Source organism: Pseudophryne corroboree, assembly GCF_028390025.1.
Source record: "Pseudophryne corroboree isolate aPseCor3 chromosome 6 unlocalized genomic scaffold, aPseCor3.hap2 SUPER_6_unloc_6, whole genome shotgun sequence".
In the NCBI taxonomy this organism is placed as follows: domain Eukaryota; kingdom Metazoa; phylum Chordata; class Amphibia; order Anura; family Myobatrachidae; genus Pseudophryne; species Pseudophryne corroboree.
The window spans coordinates 63,477-75,753 of NW_026967607.1; positions in this window are offsets into that span (position 1 = coordinate 63,477).

Here is a 12,277-nt window from a genome sequence, read left to right on the forward strand (position 1 = left end):
TTGCGTAGGAATCTGATCTAAGGTTGACCCCTGGCAGTGGCGCGTAGCCTGGCTGTGCTGTCAGGTGGTCAGTGGCCATTTTTCTTTTCCGGAGCGGCTCCCCGAAACTGGTCCCGGCTTGGCCCTGTTTTTCCAGTGCTGCCCTCACAACCCCGCCCCCGCAACGCCCTTCGCTGTCAATCACATTGCGGTCCCATCCATCGGGAATGTGACCACAATGTCTGTGGCCACGCAGCCACTGTGCACCCACTGCCACACTTTGCCGCCTCCGGCGAACTGTGCTGCGGGTTGCTATTGCAGCACGGTCTCAGTGACCCCCAGAATCCTGATTAAATCTGCAGAACTGTGAATGAGTCGAGAAGCAGAAGATTAATGGTATTTATGGCGTTGTCTATAGGGTCACAGCGATATTTAGTACATGGTAGAGATTCCCCAGGAACAGCGGTACGTATACAACACTCAGCACTGGCTGACACTGCATTACAGGATGATATATCACTTATAGCGAGGACACTGAGAATGAACGCAGAACTATGAAATCACATTTAAGCTAGGTGGAATTTTCCATATAATTGCTCCTAATTACAATGAATAATCTGCAGTGTGACGTCACCTACTGGAGATATTTAGCGTTGTGAAATGTGTCTGATTGTGAAACGTAGGAAGACGCTTATAACGACTCTCTTCTCCCTGCCGGGATCTCAGATACATCTTTTCATTTGTATTTTTACATGTCCGCTGGAAAGAGGAGAGTGAAGAGAAACTAATGAGATTCCGCAGAGCTGAGATCAGCATGGATTGCTCTATTGACCAAATGTCACAGGGAAACCATGCAATGATTGAATAAAAGAGGATACATAATCGGACGGAGAACTTTCCCGGCTTCACCCATGTCATATTTCCCACAACTTCCCGGGAGCAGCGTTCTGTGATTCTGCCGCTACAGTATCAGCCGCGTGTTGTAATGGGAATATAATTCCCTTATTATCATTGTATTCTAACCAGTTCCTTCATCCGTCGTGCTCTAAGGTTATTGCTTCTGATGGACACACAAAATGAGGATTTAAAACACAGAAAATCAATACAAATCTGATTAGTGAAATAGATCTTTAAGGAGACTCACACTCGCATAAGTAAACTTTAATACATACTGTACTCGCCAACTCTCCCCGAACGTCAGGAGACTCCTGAGACAGCAGCGATCTCACTGACTCCCTGAGACAGCAGCGATCTCCCTGACTCCCTGAGACAGCAGCGATCTCACTGACTCCGTGAGACAGCAGCGATCTCACTGACTCCGTGAGACAGCAGCGATCTCCCTGACTCCCTGAGACAGCAGCGATCTCCCTGACTCCCTGAGACAGCAGCGATCTCCCTGACTCCCTGAGACAGCAGCGATCTCCCTGACTCTCTGAGAAAGCAGCGATCTCCCTGACTCCCTGAGACAGCAGCGATCTCCCTGACTCCCTGAGACAGCAGCGATCTCCCTGACTCCCTGAGACAGCAGCGATCTCCCTGACTCCCTGAGACAGCAGCGATCTCCCTGAGACAGCAGCGATCTCCCTGACTCCCTGAGACAGCAGCGATCTCCTGACTCCCTGAGACAGCAGCGATCTCCCTGAGACAGCAGCGATCTCCCTGACTCCCTGAGACAGCAGCGATCTCCCTGACTCCCTGAGACAGCAGCGATCTCCCTGACTCTCTGAGAAAGCAGCGATCTCCCTGACTCCCTGAATAGACCAGCTATCTCCCTGACTCCCTGAGACAGCAGCGATCTCCTGACTCCCTGAGACAGCAGCGATCTCCCTGAGACAGCAGCGATCTCCCTGACTCCCTGAGACAGCAGCGATCTCACTGACTCCCTGAGAAAGCAGCGATCTCCCTGACTCCCTGAGAAAGCAGCTATCTCCCTGACTCCCTGAATAGACCAGCTATCTCCCTGACTCCCTGAGAAAGCAGCGACCTACCTGACTCCCTGAGACAGCAGCGACCTCCCTGAGACAGCAGCGATCTCCCTGACTCCCTGAGACAGCAGCGATCTCCCTGAGACAGCAGCGATCTCCCTGACACCCTGACATAGCAGCGATCTCCCTGACTCCCTGAGACAGCAGCGATCTCCCTGACTCCCTGAGACAGCAGCGATCTCCCTGACTCCCTGAGACAGCAGCGATCTCCCTGACTCCCTGAGACAGCAGCGATCTCCCTGAGAAAGCAGCGATCTCCCTGACTCCCTGAGACAGCAGCGATCTCCCTGACTCCCTGAGACAGCAGCGATCTCCCTGACTCCCTGAGACAGCAGCGATCTCCCTGAGACAGCAGCGATCTCCCTGAGACAGCAGCGATCTCCCTGACTCCCCGAGACAGCAGCGATCTCCCTGACTCCCTGAGACAGCAGCGATCTCCCTGACTCTCTGAGAAAGCAGCGATCTCCCTGACTCCCTGAATACACCAGCTATCTCCCTGACTCCCTGAGACAGCAGCGATCTCCTGACTCCCAGCGATCTCCCTGACTCCCTGAGACAGCAGCGATCTCACTGACTCCCTGAGAAAGCAGCGATCTCCCTGACTCCCTGAATAGACCAGCTATCTCCCTGACTCCCTGAGACAGCAGCGATCTCCCTGACTCCCTGAGAAAGCAGCGATCTCCCTGACTCCCTGAGACAGCAGCGATCTCCCTGAGACAGCAGCGATCTCCCTGACTCCCTGAGACAGCAGCGATCTCCCTGAGACAGCAGCGATCTCCCTGACACCCTGACATAGCAGCGATCTCCCTGACTTCCTGAGACAGCAGCGATCTCCCTGACTCCCTGAGACAGCAGCGATCTCCCTGACTCCCTGAGACAGCAGCGATCTCCCTGACTCCCTGAGACAGCAGCGATCTCCCTGAGAAAGCAGCGATCTCCCTGACTCCCTGAGACAGCAGCGATCTCCCTGACTCCCTGAGACAGCAGCGATCTCCCTGACTCCCTGAGACAGCAGCGATCTCCCTGAGACAGCAGCGATCTCCCTGACTCCCTGAGACAGCAGCGATCTCCCTGACTCCCTGAGACAGCAGCGATCTCCCTGACTCCCTGAGACAGCAGCGATCTCCTGACTCCCTGAGACAGCAGCGATCTCCCTGACTCCCTGAGACAGCAGCGATCTCACTGACTCCGTGAGACAGCAGCGATCTCACTGACTCCGTGAGACAGCAGCGATCTCCCTGACTCCCTGAGACAGCAGCGATCTCCCTGACTCCCTGAGACAGCAGCGATCTCCCTGACTCCCTGAGACAGCAGCGATCTCCCTGACTCCCTGAGACAGCAGCGATCTCCCTGACTCCCTGAGACAGCAGCGATCTCCCTGACTCTCTGAGAAAGCAGCGATCTCCCTGACTCCCTGAGACAGCAGCGATCTCCCTGACTCCCTGAGACAGCAGCGATCTCCCTGACTCCCTTAGACAGCAGCGATCTCCCTGAGACAGCAGCGATCTCCCTGACACCCTGACATAGCAGCGATCTCCCTGACTCCCTGAGACAGCAGCGATCTCCCTGACTCCCTGAGACAGCAGCGATCTCCCTGACTCCCTGAGACAGCAGCGATCTCCCTGACTCCCTGAGACAGCAGCGATCTCCCTGAGAAAGCAGCGATCTCCCTGACTCCCTGAGACAGCAGCGATCTCCCTGACTCCCTGAGACAGCAGCGATCTCCCTGACTCTCTGAGAAAGCAGCGATCTCCCTGACTCCCTGAATAGACCAGCTATCTCCCTGACTCCCTGAGACAGCAGCGATCTCCTGACTCCCTGAGACAGCAGCGATCTCCCTGAGACAGCAGCGATCTCCCTGACTCCCTGAGACAGCAGCGATCTCACTGACTCCCTGAGAAAGCAGCGATCTCCCTGACTCCCTGAGAAAGCAGCTATCTCCCTGACTCCCTGAATAGACCAGCTATCTCCCTGACTCCCTGAGACAGCAGCGACCTACCTGACTCCCTGAGACAGCAGCGATCTCCCTGAGACAGCAGCGATCTCCCTGACTCCCTGAGACAGCAGCGATCTCCCTGAGACAGCAGCGATCTCCCTGACACCCTGACATAGCAGCGATCTCCCTGACTCCCTGAGACAGCAGCGATCTCCCTGACTCCCTGAGACAGCAGCGATCTCCCTGACTCCCTGAGACAGCAGCGATCTCCCTGACTCCCTGAGACAGCAGCGATCTCCCTGAGAAAGCAGCGATCTCCCTGACTCCCTGAGACAGCAGCGATCTCCCTGACTCCCTGAGACAGCAGCGATCTCCCTGACTCCCTGAGACAGCAGCGATCTCCCTGAGACAGCAGCGATCTCCCTGAGACAGCAGCGATCTCCCTGACTCCCCGAGACAGCAGCGATCTCCCTGACTCCCTGAGACAGCAGCGATCTCCCTGACTCTCTGAGAAAGCAGCGATCTCCCTGACTCCCTGAATACACCAGCTATCTCCCTGACTCCCTGAGACAGCAGCGATCTCCTGACTCCCAGCGATCTCCCTGACTCCCTGAGACAGCAGCGATCTCACTGACTCCCTGAGAAAGCAGCGATCTCCCTGACTCCCTGAATAGACCAGCTATCTCCCTGACTCCCTGAGACAGCAGCGATCTCCCTGACTCCCTGAGAAAGCAGCGATCTCCCTGACTCCCTGAGACAGCAGCGATCTCCCTGAGACAGCAGCGATCTCCCTGACTCCCTGAGACAGCAGCGATCTCCCTGAGACAGCAGCGATCTCCCTGACACCCTGACATAGCAGCGATCTCCCTGACTCCCTGAGACAGCAGCGATCTCCCTGACTCCCTGAGACAGCAGCGATCTCCCTGACTCCCTGAGACAGCAGCGATCTCCCTGACTCCCTGAGACAGCAGCGATCTCCCTGAGAAAGCAGCGATCTCCCTGACTCCCTGAGACAGCAGCGATCTCCCTGACTCCCTGAGACAGCAGCGATCTCCCTGACTCCCTGAGACAGCAGCGATCTCCCTGAGACAGCAGCGATCTCCCTGACTCCCTGAGACAGCAGCGATCTCCCTGACTCCCTGAGACAGCAGCGATCTCCTGACTCCCTGAGACAGCAGCGATCTCCCTGACTCCCTGAGACAGCAGCGATCTCACTGACTCCGTGAGACAGCAGCGATCTCACTGACTCCGTGAGACAGCAGCGATCTCCCTGACTCCCTGAGACAGCAGCGATCTCCCTGACTCCCTGAGACAGCAGCGATCTCCCTGACTCCCTGAGACAGCAGCGATCTCCCTGACTCCCTGAGACAGCAGCGATCTCCCTGACTCCCTGAGACAGCAGCGATCTCCCTGACTCTCTGAGAAAGCAGCGATCTCCCTGACTCCCTGAGACAGCAGCGATCTCCCTGACTCCCTGAGACAGCAGCGATCTCCCTGACTCCCTTAGACAGCAGCGATCTCCCTGAGACAGCAGCGATCTCCCTGACACCCTGACATAGCAGCGATCTCCCTGACTCCCTGAGACAGCAGCGATCTCCCTGACTCCCTGAGACAGCAGCGATCTCCCTGACTCCCTGAGACAGCAGCGATCTCCCTGACTCCCTGAGACAGCAGCGATCTCCCTGAGAAAGCAGCGATCTCCCTGACTCCCTGAGACAGCAGCGATCTCCCTGACTCCCTGAGACAGCAGCGATCTCCCTGACTCCCTGAGACAGCAGCGATCTCCCTGAGACAGCAGCGATCTCCCTGAGACAGCAGCGATCTCCCTGACTCCCTGAGACAGCAGCGATCTCCCTGACTCCCTGAGACAGCAGCGATCTCCCTGACTCTCTGAGAAAGCAGCGATCTCCCTGACTCCCTGAATACACCAGCTATCTCCCTGACTCCCTGAGACAGCAGCGATCTCCTGACTCCCTGAGACAGCAGCGATCTCCCTGAGACAGCAGCGATCTCCCTGACTCCCTGAGACAGCAGCGATCTCACTGACTCCCTGAGAAAGCAGCGATCTCCCTGACTCCCTGAATAGACCAGCTATCTCCCTGACTCCCTGAGACAGCAGCGATCTCCCTGACTCCCTGAGAAAGCAGCGATCTCCCTGACTCCCTGAGACAGCAGCGATCTCCCTGAGACAGCAGCGATCTCCCTGACTCCCTGAGATAGCAGCGATCTCCCTGAGACAGCAGCGATCTCCCTGACACCCTGACATAGCAGCGATCTCCCTGACTCCCTGAGACAGCAGCGATCTCCCTGACTCCCTGAGACAGCAGCGATCTCCCTGACTCCCTGAGACAGCAGCGATCTCCCTGACTCCCTGAGACAGCAGCGATCTCCCTGAGAAAGCAGCGATCTCCCTGACTCCCTGAGACAGCAGCGATCTCCCTGACTCCCTGAGACAGCAGCGATCTCCCTGACTCCCTGAGACAGCAGCGATCTCCCTGAGACAGCAGCGATCTCCCTGACTCCCTGAGACAGCAGCGATCTCCCTGACTCCCTGAGACAGCAGCGATCTCCTGACTCCCTGAGACAGCAGCGATCTCCCTGACTCCCTGAGACAGCAGCGATCTCACTGACTCCGTGAGACAGCAGCGATCTCACTGACTCCGTGAGACAGCAGCGATCTCCCTGACTCCCTGAGACAGCAGCGATCTCCCTGACTCCCTGAGACAGCAGCGATCTCCCTGACTCCCTGAGACAGCAGCGATCTCCCTGACTCCCTGAGACAGCAGCGATCTCCCTGACTCCCTGAGACAGCAGCGATCTCCCTGACTCTCTGAGAAAGCAGCGATCTCCCTGACTCCCTGAGACAGCAGCGATCTCCCTGACTCCCTGAGACAGCAGCGATCTCCCTGACTCCCTTAGACAGCAGCGATCTCCCTGAGACAGCAGCGATCTCCCTGACACCCTGACATAGCAGCGATCTCCCTGACTCCCTGAGACAGCAGCGATCTCCCTGACTCCCTGAGACAGCAGCGATCTCCCTGACTCCCTGAGACAGCAGCGATCTCCCTGACTCCCTGAGACAGCAGCGATCTCCCTGAGAAAGCAGCGATCTCCCTGACTCCCTGAGACAGCAGCGATCTCCCTGACTCCCTGAGACAGCAGCGATCTCCCTGACTCCCTGAGACAGCAGCGATCTCCCTGAGACAGCAGCAATCTCCCTGACTCCCTGAGACAGCAGCGATCTCCTGACTCCCTGAGATAGCAGCGATCTCCCTGACTCCCTGAGACAGCAGCGATCTCCCTGACTCCCTGAGACAGCAGCGATCTCCCTGACTCCCTGAGACAGCAGCGATCTCCCTGAGACAGCAGCGATCTCCCTGACTCCCTGAGACAGCAGCGATCTCCCTGACTCCCTGAGACAGCAGCGATCTCCCTGACTCCCTGAGACAGCAGCGATCTCCCTGACTCCCTGAGAAAGCAGCGATCTCCCTGACTCCCTGAGACAGCAGCGATCTCCCTGAGACAGCAGCGATCTCCCTGACTCCCTGAGACAGCAGCGATCTCCCTGACTCCCTGAGACAGCAGCGATCTCCCTGACTCCCTGAGACAGCAGCGATCTCCCTGACTCCCTGAGACAGCAGCGATCTCCCTGACTCTCTGAGACAGCAGCGATCTCCCTGACTCCCTGAGACAGCAGCGATCTCGCTGACTTCCTGAGACAGCAGCGATCTCCCTGACTCTCTGAGACAGCAGCGATCTCCCTGACTCCCTGAGACAGCAGCGATCTCCCTGACTCCCTGAGACAGCAGCGATCTCCCTGACTCCCTGAGACAGCAGCGATCTCCCTGACTCCCTGAGACAGCAGTGATCTCCCTGACTCCCTGAGACAGCAGCGATCTCCCTGACTCCCTGAGACAGCAGCGATCTCCCTGACTCCCTGAGACAGCAGCGATCTCCCTGACTCCCTGAGACAGCAGCGATCTCCCTGACTCCCTGAGACAGCAGCGGTCTCCCTGAGACAACAGCGATCTCCCTGACTCCCTGAGACAGCAGCGATCTCACTGACTCCCTGAGACAGCAGCGATCTCCCTGACTCCCTGAGACAGCAGCGATCTCACTGACTCCCTGAGACAGCAGCGATCTCACTGACTCCCTGAGACAGCAGCGATCTCCCTGACTCCCTGAGACAGCAGCGATCTCCCTGAGACAGCAGCGATCTCCCTGACTCCCTGAGACAGCAGCGATCTCCCTGACTCCCCGAGACAGCAGCGATCTCCCTGACTCCCTGAGACAGCAGCAATCTCCCTGACTCCCTGAGACAGCAGCGATCTCCCTGACTCCCTGAGACAGCAGCGATCTCCCTGACTCCCTGACATAGCAGCGATCTCCCTGACTCCCTGAGACAGCAGCGATCTCCCTGACTCCCTGAGACAGCAGCGATCTCCCTGACTCCCTGAGACAGCAGCGATCTCCCTGACTTCCTGAGACAGCAGCAATCTCCCTGACTCTCTGAGACAGCAGCGATCTCCCTGACTCTCTGAGACAGCAGCGATCTCCCTGACTCCCTGAGACAGCAGCGATCTCCCTGACTCCCTGAGACAGCAGCGATCTCCCTTACTCCCTGAGACAGCAGCGATCTCCCTGACTCCCTGAGACAGCAGCGATCTCCCTGACTCCCTGAGACAGCAGCGATCTCCCTGACTCCCTGAGACAGCAGCGATCTCCCTGAGACAGCAGCGATCTCCCTGACTCCCTGAGACAGCAGCGATCTCCTGACTCCCTGAGACAGCAGCGATCTCCCTGAGACAGCAGCGATCTCCCTGACTCCCTGAGACAGCAGCGATCTCCCTGACTCCCTGAGACAGCAGCGATCTCCCTGACTCTCTGAGACAGCAGCGATCTCCCTGACTCCCTGAGACAGCAGCGATCTCCCTGACTTCCTGAGACAGCAGCGATCTCCCTGACTCTCTGAGACAGCAGCGATCTCCCTGACTCCCTGAGACAGCAGCGATCTCCCTGACTCCCTGAGACAGCAGTGATCTCCCTGACTCCCTGAGACAGCAGCGATCTCCCTGACTCCCTGAGACAGCAGCGATCTCCCTGACTCCCTGAGACAGCAGCGATCTCCCTGAGACAGCAGCGATCTCCCTGACTCCCTGAGACAGCAGCGATCTCCCTGACTCCCTGAGACAGCAGCGATCTCCCTGACTCCCTGAGACAGCAGCTATCTCCCTGACTTCCTGAGACAGCAGCGATCTCCCTGACTCCCTGAGACAGCAGCGATCTCCCTGAGACAGCAGCGATCTCCTGACTCCCTGAGACAGCAGCGATCTCCCTGACTCCCTGAGACAGCAGCGATCTCCCTGACTCCCTGAGACAGCAGCGATCTCCCTGACTCCCTGAGACAGCAGCGATCTCCCTGACTCCCTGAGATAGCAGCGATCTCCCTGACTCCCTGAGACAGCAGCGATCTCCCTAACTCCGAGAGACAGCAGCGATCTCCCTGACTCCCTGAGACAGCAGCGATCTCCCTGACTCCCTGAGACAGCAGCGATCTCCCTGACTCCCTGAGACAGCAGCGATCTCCCTGACTCCCTGAGACAGCAGCGATCTCCTGACTCCCTGAGACAGCAGCGATCTCCCTGACTCCCTGAGACAGCAGCGATCTCCCTGACTCCCTGAGACAGCAGCGATCTCCCTGACTCCCTGAGACAGCAGCGATCTCCCTAACTCCGAGAGACAGCAGCGATCTCCCTGACTCCCTGAGACAGCAGCGATCTCCCTGACTCCCTGAGACAGCAGCGATCTCCCTGACTCCCTGAGACAGCAGCGATCTCCCTGACTCCCTGAGACAGCAGCGATCTCCCTGACTCCCTGAGACAGCAGCGATCTCCTGACTCCCTGAAATAGCAGCGATCTCCCTGACTCCCTGAGACAGCAGTGATCTCCCCTACTCCCTGACATACCAGCGATCTCCCCTACTCCCTGACATAGCAGCGATCTCCCTGACTCTCTGAGACAGCAGCGATCTCCTGACTCCCTGAGACAGCAGCGATCTCCCTGACTCCCTGAGACAGCAGCGATCTCCCTGACTCCCTGAGACAGCAGCGATCTCCCTGACTCCCTGAGACAGCAGCGATCTCCTGACTCCCTGAGACAGCAGCGATCTCCCTGACTCCCTGAGACAGCAGCGATCTCCCCGACTCCCTGAGACAGCAGCGATCTCCCTGACTCCCTGAGACAGCAGCGATCTCCCTAACTCCGAGAGACAGCAGCGATCTCCCTGACTCCCTGAGACAGCAGCGATCTCCCTGACTCCCTGAGACAGCAGCGATCTCCCTGACTCCCTGAGACAGCAGCGATCTCCCTGACTCCCTGAGACAGCAGCGATCTCCCTGAGACAGCAGCGATCTCCTGACTCCCTGAGACAGCAGCGATCTCCCTGACTCCCTGACATAGCAGCGATCTCCTGACTCCCTGAAATAGCAGCGATCTCCCTGACTCCCTGACATAGCAGCGATCTCCCTGACTCCCTGACATAGCAGCGATCTCCTGACTCCCTGAGGAGTCTAACAATCTCCATGACTGCACCTTTCCCTCATTATGCAGCGGGTATGTACCGTCCGATGGGATCATTATCTGCACCGTTTCCCTGCTATTAGAATTAGTGATGAGCGGGTTCGGTTTCCGAGAAAACGAACCCCCCCGAACTTCACCCTTTTTAGACGGGTCCGAGCCATACTCGGATTCTCCCGTATGGCTCGGCTAACCCGAGCGCGCCCGAACGTCATCATCCCGCTGTCGGATTCTCGCGAGATTCGGATTCTATATAAGCAGCCGCGCGTCGCCGCCATTTTCACACGTGCATTGAGATTGATAGGGAGAGGACGTGGCTGGCGTCCTCTCCGTTTATATAGTTATATACTACACAGTTGATCTGATTGCTTAGCTTATTGTGGGGAGGACTGGGGTGCAGCTGTTAGGAGTACAGTGCAGAGTTTTGCTTATTGTGACCACCAGTTTTTTATCCGTTCTCTGCCTGAAAAAAACGCTCCATACCACATCTGTGCTCAGTGTGCTGCATGATATATCTGTGCTGAGTGCTCACACTGCTTAATTGTGGGGACTGGGGAGCAGCTATAGCAGGAGTACAGTGCACAGTTTTGCTGACAGTGACCACCAGTATACGTTTGTCTGCCTGAAAAACACTCCTGTGGTGTCTTTTTTTTTAATACTATAAACGTAGTCTGCTGACAGTGTCCACCAGGTCAATTATACTGTATATAGCAGTACGGTAGGCCACTGCTCTACCTACCTCTGTGTCGTCACTCGTCGTCCATAAGTATACTATCCATCCATCTACATTGTATACCTGTGGTGTCTTTTTTTTTTATACTATAAACGCAGTCTGCTGACAGTGTCCACCAGGTCCATTATACTGTATATAGCAGTACGGTAGGCCACTGCTCTACCTACCTCTGTGTCGTCACTCGTCGTCCATAAGTATACTATCCATCCATCTACATTGTATACCTGTGGTGTCTTTTTTTTTATACTATAAACGCAGTCTGCTGACAGTGTCCACCAGGTCCATTATACTGTATATAGCAGTACGGTAGGCCACTGCTGTACCTACCTCTGTGTCGTCACTCGTCGTCCATAAGTATACTATCCATCCATCTACATTGTATACCTGTGGTGTCTTTTTTTTATACTATAAATGCAATCTGCTGATAGTGTCCACCAGGTCCATTATACTGTATATAGCAGTACGGTAGGCCACTGCTGTACCTACCTCTGTGTCGTCACTCGTCGTCCATAAGTATACTATCCATCCATCTACATTGTATACCTGTGGTGCCTTTTTTTCTTTATACTAGTAGTACTAGTTTAGCAGTCTGCTGACAGTGTCCACCAGGTCCATTATACTGTATATAGCAGTACGGTAGGCCACTGCTGTACCTACCTCGGTGTCGTCACTCGTCGTCCATAAGTATACTATCCATCCATCTACATTGTATACCTGTGGTGGCTTTTTTTCTTTATACTAGTAGTACTAGTTTAGCAGTCTGCTGACAGTGTCCACCAGGTCCATTATACTGTATATAGCAGTACGGTAGGCCACTGCTGTACCTACCTCTGTGTCGTCACTCGTCTTCCATAAGTATACTATCCATCCATCTACATTGTATACCTGTGGTGTCTTTTTTTCTTTATACTAGTAGTACTAGTTTAGCAGTCTGCTGACAGTGTCCACCAGGTCCATTATACTGTATATAGCAGTACGGTAGGCCACTGCTGTACCTACCTCTGTGTCATCACTCGTCGTCCATAAGTATACTATCCATCCATCTACATTGTATACCTGTGGTGCCTT